Source organism: Photinus pyralis, unplaced genomic scaffold (assembly GCF_008802855.1).
Source record: "Photinus pyralis isolate 1611_PpyrPB1 unplaced genomic scaffold, Ppyr1.3 Ppyr1.4_LG1, whole genome shotgun sequence".
NCBI classification, from domain to species: domain Eukaryota; kingdom Metazoa; phylum Arthropoda; class Insecta; order Coleoptera; family Lampyridae; genus Photinus; species Photinus pyralis.
The window spans coordinates 65,468,676-65,485,511 of record NW_022170249.1 but is presented as its reverse complement, the minus strand read 5'-3'; the positions used below and the strand labels follow the sequence as shown (position 1 = coordinate 65,485,511).

At 34.7% G+C, this 16,836-nt stretch overlaps 2 protein-coding genes across 3 annotated transcripts in view; both read left to right on the top strand.

The window, feature by feature from the left end:
* LOC116159660 (beta-mannosidase-like) overlaps positions 1-16,836 on the top strand; it is a 503,499-nt gene that overhangs the window by 404,617 nt on the left and 82,046 nt on the right. The gene's annotated exons all lie outside the window — the stretch shown is intronic.
* Positions 1-16,836, top strand: part of LOC116159659 (uncharacterized protein DDB_G0283697) — a 175,118-nt gene that overhangs the window by 82,344 nt on the left and 75,938 nt on the right. For both annotated transcript variants that reach the window (XM_031472686.1, XM_031472685.1), the window contains one exon: positions 301-337. The gene's annotated coding sequence lies outside the window, so the exon portion shown is untranslated. The remainder of the gene's footprint in view (positions 1-300; positions 338-16,836) is intronic.

Below are 16,836 nucleotides of genomic sequence, written 5' to 3'. Positions count from 1 at the left end.
CTCGTTATTATCTAACTGTACAAGTTACCGCGAAAAATGATTTGCCGGTGGTATTTTTTTCACAAGCTTAGAACAATGAAAACGGCAACAAATTATCACAATTCTACAGCGTTTAATAAGTCGCCGTGATACTTATTGGCTATTTCGCGTGCTGCCGAAGGCTGCTAACATCTTCCGTGTGGTGTAGGTGGGTAACACTGCATTGTTATTTCTTATTATTACTTATCAAACCACAAAGAGATGTTATTTCATTTTTATTACACCCTGTTTATTGTTGCTAATTTTTATATTTTGTTTCAGATTATTCTCCCTGGAGTGACAGTCTATACCTAGACCTGTAAGTAGTTTTCAAGCTTTTTTTAACGGGTAAATGACGTAATTAACCATTAAAAAGATAACAGTCATCATCCTACTTGCGATTTCCTTTTTTAAGCTTTTTTTTATCGCGAGGCAGGAGGCACAGTTATTGTTATTGGGAAGGTCAAAAAGGTGGGGCAAGTGGAACAGGTTGAAACTTAAATACATTAATTACCGTCTGATATTTACCTTTCTTCGTGCCGATCGTGTGGTCTTGCAAAATGCCTTTATTTTGATAGTTCGGGCAATGGGCGTCGAAGCCAAAAACTCCTGTCGGCGGCGTATGACCGCAAACCAATTCTGAAATTGATTTATTACCTTACCACAATGTAATTTACTAAGTAGCACTTAAACGGCCTACACATCTTGTGCAAGTGTACCGTTATGCGGGACATTTTAGCGCATCCTTATGGTTATACACTTTCGCTTTTGGTAATTCGATGTAGAGACAAGAATTTTGATCGCTCTACGTAGGGGGAATATACAACGGTATCATTTCGAGATCTATTTGAATCGTAAATTTACACTACTCCTCCTACGCCACTGTCTGTAAATAATAACGCATTCCGACAGTCCTTTCACTAATCTCAACAACCTTAACACTTAACAGTAAAATAACCGATATGAATACCTATATATAAGATTCCAAGGTCTGTTGGTTGGAAAATGGCTTTCTCATGATTGTTCCTAGGGAATGCAATACCGGGACGGGATTGCGGGATCCCGAAATACCGGGATCCCGCAGCATTTTTGCGAGATTAATCCCGCACATAAATGGAGCGGGACCCCGCGGGATTTGCGGGACTGAGGAATTTGTCGATCAAGGGGACGACTCTGTTTACTTTGTTAATGAAACTGATAACGGCGAATTTTTTTTTAAATAATTGTTAAACTTTTTTCGTTAAAAATGTACTATGATTTTTGAGGCACTTTAGAAGACTCTTTGTGCTTTACAGGTAAGGTTTTTTTGAGTTCTAAGTTAGGCCGAAGGTACTTTTTTGTTAAATATTGTGATAATTAGCGATTTATTTTAATACAGAAGTTAACTGCACAGAATTGCTTATTTGCCAATTTATTTAAAGTTTTGCAAGATCCCGCAATACCGGGATCCCGCGGGATTAACATCTAACAATCCCGCAAATACCGGGATTGAGATTTTGCTGCGGGATTGCATTCCCTACTAGAAACCAATTTCGAAAGAAAATTCAAAGTGCTGTAACTTTTGAACTAGTAGCCCAATCTTGGAACTGTTTGAAATTATGAATTTTGCAGGCCACATTCTATAAGAATATTTGCCAATTTATTTAAAGTTTTGCGAGATCCCGCAAATACCGGGATCCCGCGGGATTAACATCTAACAATCCCGCAAATACCGGGATTGAGATTTTGCTGCGGGATTGCATTCCCTAATTGGTCCTTATTAAATTTTCCCAAAGTTAATGAACAGTTCGCCAAAATACAAAAAGAATAGGAAAACAGGTTCAACCCACTTTAGCCAGCTTTGACTAAAACGAGGAACTGGAATATCTCGATATAAAAGCCTGTTAGGAGTTAAATCAAATTCTAAGATTTACAATTAGGTACTTTTGTTAAGTGCAAGAAATGAAAAACTGAAAGCACTCATACTTTCATTCAAGCTTGAATACATTCCATTTTGGAAATTCGAAATTAAGTAAATAATACTCAAATTACATTCAAGCTCCTTCATTTCAATTCGAATGAAGCCTCCATTTAAGTACAAACTATAGACTTTATTAATTGAAATCAAACAGCTGTTCCGACTGTCCTAATTATGTTAACTCGCGAATTGCTTAATTTAAAACAAGTTTTTTTGAGTTGCAATTTAAACTTATCAAAGGAGCAAAGAGCCCCCTCTCGATAAATATAGCATGCTACCACCTTATAACCCAACCATTTACTCAGGTACTTTGGTTTTTAAAAAAATAGGCTTTATCTGCACAAAAGTTCAGGATTCCGTTACCCGTTCACTTTACTTACTGACTTTTTTAAGGTAAACTATCCCTTTTTGACCCACTTGTAGACAAGTTGATTATTTTTCCGAAATGAAACGTATTGAAAATCTATCATTGGTGTCTTGTAGACCTATCGTATGGTTCGATGTTATCTGAAAAACTATAAGAATTTAAACTTGGAAGTACTTTAATCCAAAGATCATTTTAATTCATTTTTGAGTGCAAAACCAAAGAGAGTTTTCGATTTCAAAACCCTACGTGTACAAAATTTGCGATTTGCAAATAATTTGCTCAAGTAGATCGTTACTATTTCTCATATTGGAGCAAGTAATCTAAAATCAAAGGTTCCGTGAAAGGAAAGTCACACTTTCAAATTAGAAAATACGGTCGAGGTATTTGAACTAAAAACAAGACAACTCTAGTTTTATCTTCCATAAATATAGAGAAATTAGCATTAGTTTATATTCAATTGGAATAATTGCATAAACAGAGCTCGACTTGTGAGAGATGGCGATCTAAAAGTGCAACTTTTGTTCGGTTATTTAATCGAAATCCTCTTCTTTGATTTACATTTTTTCCCATCGGATCACGATTAAAGGTTATAATGGTTTCAGTTCGAGTTTCTTATTTTTCCATCATTACGAATCAACGCTTCAATGCATGTGTAATAAATCATGCAGAAATATCTCAAGGTCCTTCATATACATGATATTCCAAGAGATAGTTGCGTATATATGCGTGTGCTTCTTTAATCAGCTTCAATTGTTCATATAGTGATCCTGAGCATTATTATTAATATTTGTTATGGAACGAGTTTTCTTCCTTGGCGGCGGCAGTCACTGACTCATGAAACCTTGCACTTAACGTCTACATTTTTACCTTTTATTTCTGTTTGATTTTAACATCTTTATAAGAAACGTGGTTATTAAGCTTGTGCTAAAAATATTAAACGTTAAAACGCAACCTTCTAATTGCATAAAAATGAAGCTGTTTCACTATATGCAAAATGACGGTATGAAGTTATTAAGTTAATATATAATTAACACGTTGCGCTATACCTTCAAAGGCTTTTGAAAGAAAATGTGTAGGCACTTTCATTTTCAACGTGAAAGTCTACGTGATCGCAGAATAAAAATCTAGTGTCGCCATCTGGCGTCCAAACACTTCACTGAGTGCTTCCCTGCAATAGGAATGGTTAAAAATCTAATCTATGGGACTAGAAGATCTCTTGGCTAAATTTCAACCGTATCCTTTAGATCAAAGAGAAGTAATACGAACTTCAATTTTTCTTCGAAGGCTTGAAATCCTCTTATACCATTAAACGAATCTCAAAAACAAATCAAAAGGCAGGCCTAAAAGTTAAAAAAATTGTTTTTCAAGATTAAACAATTTCAGCAGAACAAATATTAACATTGTCTAGGGCCAAGTGCTAATGATGTACTAATTTATTGTCCAAATTTAACATTTATTGCTCGTTTCTATTCCGAATTATAACCCATTTCGTTAGGTTTAGAGCGACAGTGACAGAATAAAAGGAATGATAGTCCTAATAGAATTTATTGCTTCGTCTGCATTGCACAAAGTTGCGTAATTAAATTGGTTGCTTAATTACAGATGCTTTTAGTGGGTTTTAAAATATAAGTCGACATTATTGCTAAGCTGGTAAAAACGAAGCATTTTTACGACGAATGTAACACACTTCGTTTTGTAAGGGTGGCTGATTTGGATTTATTTTTTCGATCGTTTAGCATAAATAGATAAAGGTTTTGAGGTTTTGTGGATTTGAGTAGTTGAGGGCCATCGAAATTTACAGGTTATCAAAATTTGGAATTCTCCAGATGTATTTCTGCGTATTTGTTTTCTATAGGGTCTTGGTTTCTTAATTACTTTAGGAAACCGGTAGATACACATTATCATTTTTATTCATGCTTAAGAAACAATATAGGGGTATGTCCCTTTGGCCAGGACATAACCCGTCTCATAATACGATACAGTTTTCAAACATACAAAAATTGAGAGATGGTGGAAAAATACCATTGCAAAAAAATCAAAACATAAAGCAAACAGAAAACCCCTACTCATCGTACAAGCCGATGACAAACATCGTAATTAAATTTTGAATCACCTTCCTGCGGGTTGTTAAAATATAAAATACACGCTGAAAGTTAACTATACGTACACAAGATCTCCGAAATGCCCTTAATTTTCGCCTTAAAATTATAGGCATTAATTGATGAAATTTAGGCATTCCGTCCAAAGTTAATGAAGTTCATCTATAAGTTAAATGCGAAGGCGAAATTTGCCTACGTAATTCCCGATTCGAATTGGATGCATTTGCATTTTATCGCTATCAATCTTAATCGCTAGAAAATGAAAATGAATCGAACGAATGTTCTCCAATAGCGGAAAGGAAACCTGATTTGTCTATTCTTAGTAAGATGCAACGATGTATCAAACTAGCACAGATGTTCGCGCATGCATAATAAATTAATTACCTAGTACGTAACAAGTAAACATAGGCAATGTTTACACTGATTCTCCTTTACATTAACCATTGTTTGTACTATAAAAGTGTAAACACTTGAGATATTCCCATAAAAGGTAGAGTTTAAGGTCGCTTTATTCTCAATAAACACACTCATTTGGCGTGTGATGCATATAAAGGAGCATTTCCAATCAGCAACTCGTAAACTTGTAGAAAATTGAGTGCACCTACATTGTGTCGAAAGAAATTAAAACTTGTGCCCATCACTCAAGAAATTCAAATACGAACGCCTAAGTGGGCAGTTTTTATCCTATTTTAATTAACTTTTTAAATTATGCTCAGCCACCTTTGACCTTGAAATGCGTGCATCTTTTGTTTCTAGAACGACCTTGTTCTCCTCCACTTAGAAAACGCACATGTAATCCTTTTAATCAGATTTATGGTGTTTCAGTAATGTTTTTTGACAGTGATTTATTATGTTGGTTGAGGTTTAATTTAATTTAATAATAAAAAAAAACTTAATGTCAGATTAGGCTTCAAAAATTCTCCCAGTAATTAATCAATTAAGAGTTTATTTGGTTAGAGTTTGTACGTCTCTATAGATTTTTTGCAATTCATGTTTCATTCATATCTGGAGACTAACAATCAAACCCGATCAGATTTGCAATTATTTTGTGTGATTCTACTTTCACCAAGACCTACCTAAATTACAATAGCGTCATTTTATTTTGTCACTTTCCAGTTTATTACTGTACGGTTTATGATATTTGTCGCAGCTCCTTTATGTCTTTTGGTCATTTATTATATAGTCTTTAATATCTTTGGAGTCTTGCACCAAAGGTAAGGGATAGACATCTTCTTTGTTTATCAAAATTCCGTGTACTTTATAAGGGCGCTTTATGATTGGCGTAACATTTCTTCTAAAATTACTTAAATAATCTGTCTGAAAAGGTTCATACAATTTGAAGATTTGTGAACTGCTGTCATTTTTATTTAATAATTTTGTAAAAACACTCGAACACACCAATTTTGGATAGAAGGGGGCCGCCTTTATAGTAAGACTCAATCACTTAATTAATTCTATTTCCTAATATTCCACATCGTTTTTTTAAATAGCCATATTTGAATGAAACGACTAATTTCATAATCTCGAGCACATGTTTTGCATGCAGCTTTATGTGGATATTTAGTAAAATTGATGCGTCTAAGCATTTTGCTTTTAACTAATTGAAAATATCTAATTAATTTTCACCACCACCATAATTATGCATATTTTAATGTTCCTGATTTAAAATCAGACAGTTCATGTGAAAGTTTACAGATCTCTCTGGGAAGATACACATCTTTCTGACAATTTACGGATGTTTTTTGGAATTTACAGGTTTATCTAGGAATTTTATAGCGTGGCACATAAAATATTGCGTAAGCAGTGCTACCGTCTGACACTGAGGCCAATCTGATACTAAAACCATAAATAATACTCAAAAAGGATCAATAATTCAAATGACTTTATGCTAGCAAAAGAACAATTTTGGTGAAGACTCCTTCTCTCTCACCCACTTTTTACTCGCCGATCCTGAATACCGAAACGACCCCAACGCATAACAGGCTTCAGCTACGTTTTTTTACACATGCGTCCCTCGTGGTCCGTCAGAGTGATTTTTAGAATCGGAAACACTGTGGCGTTTTAACTCTGATCTGCTTGTACGCTCGTTTCTAATCTTAAGGGGCTTCATTCTTTCGTATATTAGTTCCGTTCCCTTATTTTATGAAGCGGTACACGCAGAAAAATTCCTATACTGGGAATTTTATAAGATTTGAATCAACAAATTTCTAAAGCAACCACCTGTTACAGAGGGTGACCTTATCTTCAAATATTAAACCATATTTACATAACTTTCGAGAAATAAGCTGGAAGCACTGGAAAACGTATACAATATAGAAGACTCTGGAAAACCCTTCCTTACAGTGTTTTAAATACGTTTCAGACCATTGGATGACTTTCCAGAACAGAGGGAAATATTTCAGGGTGTTTTCGGTGCTCCTAATTTCTCTTGTCTGGAAATGGCTCTCTTAAAATTCGTGACACTGCTTTTGAAGGTATTTGAAATTTTAAGGAAAGAGAGAAAGATTTGAGAGAGATTTCTAGTGCCTTCTTTCCAGGACTTTCACGTTCCACCCAGGAAATGGTGCTGGAATGCTCTGGAAACCATTTAAGTGACCTTAGAATAACATGCTACAGGTCTCTTTCTTTGAAATAAATTTTTTTAAATATGACTTGAGACCTGAGCTGAGATACATTTACGGTTACATATTTTCTCATTTCCTAGATTTCTCTGAAACTTGACTTCAAACTTTGATTTTCTCAAAAATGCTTGCTTGCAAAATTAAACGCCAAATGTTCATAAAATATCGTATATATTGCAAAAATTGAAAACAGCTGATTCTACTTTGCAGTTCCTTCACAAAAGTTACCTTATTGGTACTTTTCAATAAAGTTTGAAAATAACTAGATCAAGTTCGTGCCCACGATGTTCCTTTTTTTTTATTTAAAGGAATAATGCCTGAACTACAAGGTCTTGTGGCATTTTTGCTTATACAGCAGATAAGATTTACATTTACATGGCATCGATTAGTTGAATGTCTTTTAGGAAACTTATTACGTTCTTTGGCTTTGAGAAAGCGGTTTCTAAGGGGTTGCCGATGTTAAAGTTGTTGCGCTGCTTCGTGGTCCTAGGACAGTCACAGAGGATGTGTCTCACAGTTAGTTTGATATTGCATTGTTGGCAAGTTGGTTCTTCTTCCTTTTTAAGCAGGTAGTCGTGGGTAAGTTTTGTATGTCCGGTTTTCAGTCTTGTTAATATTGTCTCTTCTCTTCTAGTGATATTGCTTTGGGATTCTGGGGGTGTGTGTTTCGGTTTGTAGTAATTTTTTGTGTTCGCTAATTTTAAGTCAAAGAGAATACAGTATAAAGAGCGACTTTTTATGCACAATTTACCTTATTTAGTATTTGAATTTAGTAGAGTAAATCTGGGAGAATAATTTGAATAAGCACATAATTGGTGTATTTCATTTGAATTTGTTTTTCTGTAGTTATTTTTCCTTTTAAAATTGTTTGTAATTCAGTATTGCTTATTTTGCAAAAACATGAAATTGCGTGTTAAAATGTAGGCACTTCTGGTTATTTGCGATAAGAATTTTTGTTATTGAACACACGTGTTTTTATCCCTGTTGGTAGAGACAATAGAAGATGCCGGTATTCAAAACGATGTGCGCATTAGTTCGGTGTTCTGTTGAAGCTGGCATTATCAAGGGTAATTATTATTTGCGTTGTATCAATAAAAACCAGAAGAAGCAGATTTATTTATTATGGAAGTGGTTTTTATTAAATACTGCAAGAAGGAGGCTACAACGCGGCTCGTTCGCGACGGTTAGAAAGCGTACGTCTCTTTACGCTGTTTGGTATTCGGATGTTCCGCCATATTTTATTGATTGAAGACGCAGTTTGTGATTTTCATAATATTTCTGTACAAGAAAGTTAATTGAAAAATCAAAAATTGGAAACTAAACGCGAATTTAAGGATTTAAATTTTCTCTAATCCTCTAAATTTTTCCTCAAATATCATCCTCTCTATTCCTTATTAATTAAATGAACGCCCACAAAATGGCTTTTTATTAACACAGACCGGTATCTTTAATCGTATATTCGTTTGCTTAATTCTCGCCCTACGAATCAAATAAAAACTATAAGGTACTAAATCATTCCGAAATACGACCACCCCTATTATTAATATCAACCAAAATAACTTTTGCGGTTACTAGAGGTATCATTTTTCGTTGAAATTCTACACCTGAAGGACACACTTAGGAGGGTGTTTGATTTTAAAACTTCCTACATTGAAATCGCCAACATTTACAATATTGTTACATTTTGACGGTCAATCATAATTATTAATTAATTACCCAAAGTTATACTCATGACAAACACTCATAAATTATGCCGAAATGGCACGAAACGAAGCTAGATTGCTTTCAATAAATCAGAGAATTATGTAAATTCAACATCTTTAATTCTTTACGTAATCGTATGCATTCAACATTTTAATTACGTACAAATTACATTAATACGTCAACCAGTAATTACGGTTTAACAGTAGTAGGTACACATTTTATCGTGCCGTCATTCACATGCAAGAAATGAGGACGCGCAAGGACATTTTATTTCATCTATTGTTCGTAGCTATTATGGTTTGAGTTACGTAAAAGTCAACGTGATGCTATGAATATGCAAATAAGTTGTTTAATACGACCACGTATATTTAAATTGTTACTGTAAACTAGATTAAAATTTATTCAACTTACAGCAACTGTCTCCATAACCACCCCATACTATACTACAGGGGGTAACACATCTCTAGATTTTCTCCAAGATTTTCCACACAGTGATGTACGCTACGATTGCTCAGGTTCTTCTCTCCAGTTGCTTTCAAATTCGTGTGGTTTCCCCTCATGCTTTCCTCAAGTTCCTCTGAAATTTTCCTTCTCTATGAACCAAGTGCTCTTTTCAAGCAGCCATCAAATTCTTCCCAAGGTTCTGTAAAGTTCTGTTCATGTTGTCTCCGAAGAAGTTCTTCACAAGTTTCTAACGAATTCTTCATATTCTCATCAGGTTGGTCTAGTTCTCTTCAAGTACTCCTCAAGTTTTTATGTTCCTCCGAAGCTTTCCTCCATTTTTGTTAAGTTTCCCTTCATTTCCCTTGAAGTTCTTATCACATTCCTCGCAGATTGCCATCAGTTCCACTAAAATTTGTTATTGCTCCCAGTTTCATCCAGCTTTCTTCGAGCTCTCCCTTATGTTTCCTTTAAATTTCCCCTCAAATCCTTCTTGTCATCAAATTTTCTTCATACTCTCCCTTGAATTGTAAAATAGACTCTAAATCTCTAAATTTACATTAAATTTATGTGTAGATGAAGCCCTTTTTAACTCCGATGACCTCAGTGAAACATGACAGGTAGAATTTCTCCGTCTCTATGCTCTGTCCAAACTTCATAAAGAGGCATCAGAACTACCCTGAACAATTTTGTTACTACCCTTAACTTCCTCGTCTCTGGCATTCACATTAGAAATCGAATCTGTCACTAACTCGGTTTCCTAGACTAGATCCAACTCGCTCCTGGAAATCAGTGGCTATAGAAAACCTACAACCACTCCACTGACGCTTCGATTTTTTCCATCCTCACATCCCTCCAATAGGGTTAATGGAACAGTGGAATACTGAATGACTCAATTAAGCGCATACTTGATTCGATTATTTAAAATATTAATCTTTGCCATATTTTGGTTTATTTTTTTCAGGAAAATTTCAAAAACTTTGCGCGAGGTGCCAATTTAGGGAGAGTTAAGAGACAAATTATTTCAATTGCTAAGGCGACGTTTGCGTGTGCTCCGAGATAATTAAGCTTATATGTATCATGCGTGTCTCAAGGTTTGTTTTCGAAAACACGTAAAAATTCGCGGAACTTACTTGAATCGCTTAAATTTGTCGTTGCGAAATGAGAAGTGCAACATCATTGTCTACCACAACGCGATTTTGGTACCATTTGTAAATTCCTTTCTAACCTTGTAGCTGATTATAAGCACTGATTAAGTTAATTATGTGGTGTAAGTGTAAGGTATCCTTTCTTGCACTGTCATGACACAGTTGGCCAATAATGGGCCCCTCGTCGATCAATCATAGGTGTGAAGTGTGCTTCTTTGCTTGGTCAGGTTATTTGCACAAATAAAAATAAACGTTATTTTCGCGACCGAGGGGCCATTAAAAATATTAGTTTGAACGCAAATTTCGTTTGAAAAACGATTAAACGCATTGCGTGTATGGAACCAAATTAAATTTAATGTATTTGAGATTCGGGTCATTATTTTGATACATATTTAATTAATACTCTGTGTGTCTGAGTGGCCCAAAATCCGAAGTGTTTATTATCACTTTCATCCTGCAAGAGACAAAACGTAGTTCTTTAAGAGGCTGGCAAGCCCTTATATTCTTATGTATTCTATCTTATTCACAAGGGGAACCCGACCAGGCAGCACTTAGGCGCCCCAAAGGTCCACTGTGCCTACCCCCTCAATTCAATGAATAATTTAAAAAATTTTGTTTGGTGTTTTTGGTGGTCTTAAAAGCATAAGAAAAGTAAGAGACTCTTTATTAGTTGAATGTAAATCAAAAGCTCCATTTAGATTACTCCATATAAATAGAATGGCAGATGTGGAAATAGAAGTGACATGTCATCCTTCGTTGAAACACTGTAAGTGAGTAGTGTACTGTCCAGGTTTTTTGAATTGCACATTACAAGAAATCCAAGAGGGCCTCGAACATGAATTTGTTACAGAAGTCCGACGAATTAAATCTAAAAGGGATGCAGTGTGGGATAGATACAACTAACCATGTTTTGACTTAAAGAGATACCTACTATCCCTAAAACAATAAAAGCACCAATGTATTCTCTTACGGTAATACCATACAATTTAGTTCCAATTAGGTAGGGTTTTAATTGCCCTAAATTTGGGCATTCTGCATTAAATTGTAATTAGGTTAACTATAATATTCAAATTGCACTCAAATAACAATGAAAAGTGCAAGATTTTATACCTTGCACATAATGGGATGGATCCATGAACTCATTTTCTTTAATGAACTTTCACAACTCGATTTTAGATGAAAAACTAATTTTTTGCTCCAAATCCAATGTTTACGGGTATAACAATCCATAAACGTCAATCCGTTTTTAAACTACGAAAATTGAACAAAGAAGAGAAAAGTCGCGACTCAAAATAGTTTATTGTTTACTTAATCGTCAAATACGTCAACAAACTTTTTTGAGTCTCGATTTTTTTCTTCTTTGTTAATTTAACATTCAAAACATAAATGGAGCTCTTCGTCGACTGTGGAAATTTGTCGTAAATAAAACCGTTAATTTGACCTAAATACGTGTATACTATGGTACCCTCCTTACATTGACAATGGTATAGATAACTTTATCTTCTACTAATAGACCAGGGAATCGCTGCCCTCAGGATGAAATTTTCTCAAATGGTTATTTCCAATGTTTATAATTACAAGCAAGTCAAATTTTGTTATAACATCATGTATTTTATGTTACTGCATAAAAAGGGTGTCCACTACGTGTGTTAACTACCAGTTCGCCCTTGTTATGAACTCGAAATAGGAAGGCAAATCTTTTTAATCCTATTTTACACGTGCTGGAACCGTCGCACTTCAAGTGGACAATATTCCCTACGATATTCCCTTTGTAACAAACAATTACTACGCAACGTAACGTTTCAGCGATTCGTCCTCGATTGAATAATATTGTCTCTCAATTATTTATACAAAACTATCCACGCAAATTTAGTGTAACAAGGTCTTCGCCTATTACTGGTTTAAATAATTTCTGTACGCTTAAATTCAGATGATACGTTTAATCACTTGACGAGGAAAATCTCACTTGTTTTTAACTTTTGGTAAACTAAATTAATGCTCTTCTACCTTCCGTTGTAGTAAAAATGGAACGAAATTCTTTGCGTGGGTTCCCTTTGAAATCTTTCCATTGAATCCCCCTGAAACACTTTTCAAACTACTCCCCTCCTATTTGGTGTTTACTAACCACACCTTTTTTTACATGATGTTTAATAATTTAGTCCGCCATCTTTTTTCAAGAAGGAAATTTATTAGAGGTCTCCCCAGAAATGAATGAGCTTGTACCTTGTAGTTACTCACGCACTCAACAAGCATCTTTTTAATGTATACGATAAACTCTTAGCTGCGTAGTTTTTTGATTTTTCTGTAACTACACGTTACCAAGATAAGATTACTTCTTTATCTACGGACTCTCCGGAACCAAGAAAGAAACAACGCTCTATTGAATTGAAATACGTAGAAAAAAGGTTATTAATTTTCACCACGGCCAGTAATGCCACACGAGAGATGTTGATTTTGCCCAGTGTGGATTTTCCTGCGCCCAATAACCTTCGGGAAAAATAAAAATTTAAATTTTTGCTAATAAGAAATAACTTAAAACCCTCTACCAATTATGGAAAGTGATTTCGATAGAAAAAATAACAATTTTCAAGAACTTGTTATTTGCTTGAACTTGTTTTGATACACAATTACAAAACTGAACAGGATTTTAAAAGGCTTTCGGTTCTTCCCCATACAGCTCTGGGTGAAGAGTAATGTGGTATGGATGAAACTTGTGGAAGTGCAATATGGTTTATTACTGATTTTTGACTCATTCATCACTAGAAAGCCTAGAGCCCTCATGAGAGCCAATAGCCACCGCTCCTAAAACCCCAACTGCCCTGTAAAAGTAATCACTTAAATTGAGTAATGCAGCCGGTTCCATACATTTTATGGTACCCCACAATTTAAACTATTTGAAAAAATGGTGTGTATTTTTTTCTATACGTGGTAAACAAACAAAACATGTTGTAACGAAGGGCCCGTTCCAAAATAGACCTGAAACATGTGAAATTTAATTCGGTTCCATAGAATATCATAGCCTAGGATCCAATATTCTCCTAATCCACATCTTAATAGATTCCTTTATAACAAAAGGGAATTTAGTTCAACCGAAAGATGCTGTGACCTAACTTTAATTTATCTCTTTATTGAAAATTTTCTCACTTTTGTTAATTCTCTAATCACAAATATTTCAGTTAGGAATCACAGTCCTCGTACATGATCAAAAATCCAACTGTAATAAAAATTTCGCAACTGTTGTCTAGGGGGGTTGTTTATCAACGTGTCGTGCAGTTTCATAAAAATCACCAAATCTAAGTCGATTTTTTGTTCGAAGGTGGTAAGTTTTGAGGTCTACCGCCATTATTTTTGCCCTTTATCAAGAATTTGTTGAATTGTAAAACCAACAAGACAGCGGTTGTTTTTTGCAACTACACCTATACAGTTGTGTTGGCCTTCCCACTGCGTCCCATCTTCTCGAAAGGAACCTAATTGTTAATCAATTCGATTGCAATGCTCATAATTTCACAATTTTAACTAATATAAATAACAGTAATCAAATACAAATAGTGTTTTTTTCCCGTTAGTAAATAAATAATTTTTTTAACGTGATAATCCCGTTAGAGCTTTAGAACTTATCGGTTTACTCGGCGAAGCCTTGTCGTAATTAATGTAGTAATGAAGTTTTAAGCTTCATCTGCGTAACTTGAGTAAAATGAGACACGTTACTGATATTATAAATAAGCGGCCTTGATACTAGTTTGCTTGCTGGTAACTTAAGTGGATGATGGTAACATGGTAATTTTGCACTTGACCACGAAACCACATGTTGCAACCCACTTTAGGTGGCGTATTGTTTTTATTTTTCTAATTCCAAGGATCGGTTGCCGCCGTCACTCTAGCTTTAATTTAAACGATTACGTAAACAAACTTAAAGAGTGTGGTATCGAGCGCCCTAGGACACTTTGCCACCTACGCAATTAGGAGTTTCTTAGTCTACTTCCAAATGAATCGATTTTCGATGGTGCTATTGCGTAATCGAATCGATTTAGTGGGATTGATACTTAAACTACACCCACATTCTCTTATAAGCGGTATCCACTTTTTGCATATTATTAAAAAATTGCGACATCTCTACTAATATTTTGGCCCGGGTGCTTTTTCCACTATGAGAAGGGATCAGGGAACTAACAAGGGTTTTCTCTGGCCAGTGAATATATACCATTAAAACTGGGCAAATGTCTACGAAAAAGGGATTGAATTCACCATTCACAATTTAAGGATAATCAATTTTAAACACACAATCGTCTTTCTGTGTTCTATATTGGAAGTAGGGACTCTTTCCTTTTTAAGAAACTAACGAAATACTTTGACTTTTGACATCGAAGTTTAGTTCAAAAGTTCCTCAAGATTCATATTGATGTTAATTTTTCCTCTAGTAACAAGCCTTTAGGTTTCCTGGCAAATGGATTACGCACCCAATTTCATGTTTTAGAGGTTGATAAAGTTGGCACCCCCACTTTGCCCAAATCAAGTAAAAATATACTATTAAAAACTAATTTGTACCCACAAAATTAGAATTTGTACCCGTTTACTTCTGCCTTGATTTCAAGTTGGCACTTTTCCCAATTGCAATTTTCTTAGTTGCATCAAAAACTATGAATTATAGACCAATTTGTATCGAAATTAAATTTTCATTGTTTAAACAATTTAAATATTCTTTAAACATTTTTTTACAAAAAAAAGGGAAATATTCAGAATTAATAAAAAGAAATGGAACGTATAATTTAAAGACTAATTTGTACCCACAAAATTAGAATTTTAAAGGTCGCCTGGCATGCTATATAATGCAAGAAGATTCAAGTCCCTAGAAAAAGTCTCCACAATCTTGCATTTTCCCTGTGTAGGTACCGTCGATACCCCATTTTCGAGATATTCACACCCCCCTCCGACACCCCGTTCTGCAGATATTGACACTGAATGTTTTAACATCACTAATAGATGTGTCTCGACCAGACGTTCCACTTGCCCTTTATGAGTATTCTCTTCTGATACTTTTCGAGATATTTCGCTCTTTGTGAGTACCCTCCTCCGACACTTCGCTGTAGAGATAGAACCAATCACGTTAAGAGGTCGTGGTTGGTAGAAACTAATTCCTTTCGTTGAGACATTTCATTAGAATACCATCAAAGATCAAATTCGGAGTAACAAAAGTAACGTAGACAAGATCGGGTCTCGAAAGGTATATTATTCGGCAAGGACCAAAACAATGTTGTTCTTTATCACATGACGTAGCTCACTAAGATGGCGGAACTAACTAAAGTCTAAAAGGTAAACTTAACGGATTTACAAAGGAAATGGCTAGATGGCGTAAGAATATTACTTAAATAAAAGTAAGAATTGAAGAGAGTTACTTAAACAGAGTTTAAATATCGAATACCACGCAAGGTTTTTCAGGCAGGTGAAATGAATAGAAATTGTGAAAAAATAATTAAAACAGCTGAATTTTCCCGAGGGTGAAATCACTGGGATTGAAAGGGGCGGAAAGTGGTGTTTTGCAAATTGTGGCAAAATTATTAATTTTAGCAGAAAATGTTAAATGTAAAAGTTATAGAGATTAAAAAAATGAGCAACTTTTGTATCTACACTATTTTCACAATTTTCCTAGAAAAACCGGAAAAACTGTTTTTTTCGTTTTTTATTCTTATTTTTGCGAAAAAATGTCGTATGGGTTTGAAATTTGGAGGAAACATAGCTTGTTTTATGGGCCTGTAAAGTTGAACCGTTTCCAAGATCTCACGATTTCTGAAAAAACCACCTTTTTTTCGGGGGGATGAAAAATCTATTTTTTTTCATCGTACAGAGGTGCGCGGGGTAGCAAAATTTTCGAGAAGACTTATAATTTAATAAACAAAAATAAAAAAAATATTATTCCTATAGCAAAAATTCGAGAAAATCGCCAAAAACTGGAAAAACAGTTTTAAGATATACCTACACGGTTTTTGACATGACAAATCAACATATTGGATGTTAATAAAGATTTTTTCGAAATCTGTCTTCTTGCTTCTTTAATGTTTGCTTAAATATTCTCTTTTGTTATCTTATGCTCAACTGTTTTAGTTAAAATATCTTTATTATTTATTTTTCCTGCGTTTTTACCGCAATAAAAGCAATTCGAAATAAAATCGGATTGTCTTGTTTCCTGATTCCTGAACAATTTCCTTTTGTTTTGCGTTGGGCCTTTTGAAAACTTGCAAAATCTGAAATAAGAACGTTAGTTTTACCGGCCATTGACCAAAGCAAATGATTTGAGATGTAAAACCTGGAATAAACTTTCTGAGGATTTTATTCATAATTACTGTAAAACGATCAACAGGGCCAGCTTAATCCCATCAGCTGTAAAACAGGTAGGAAGAAGAGTTATTGAACAAAAACAAATTGTTCAGGAAGCAAAAGAATTCGATTTTACTTCGAATTGCTTTTATTGCGGCAAAAATGCAGA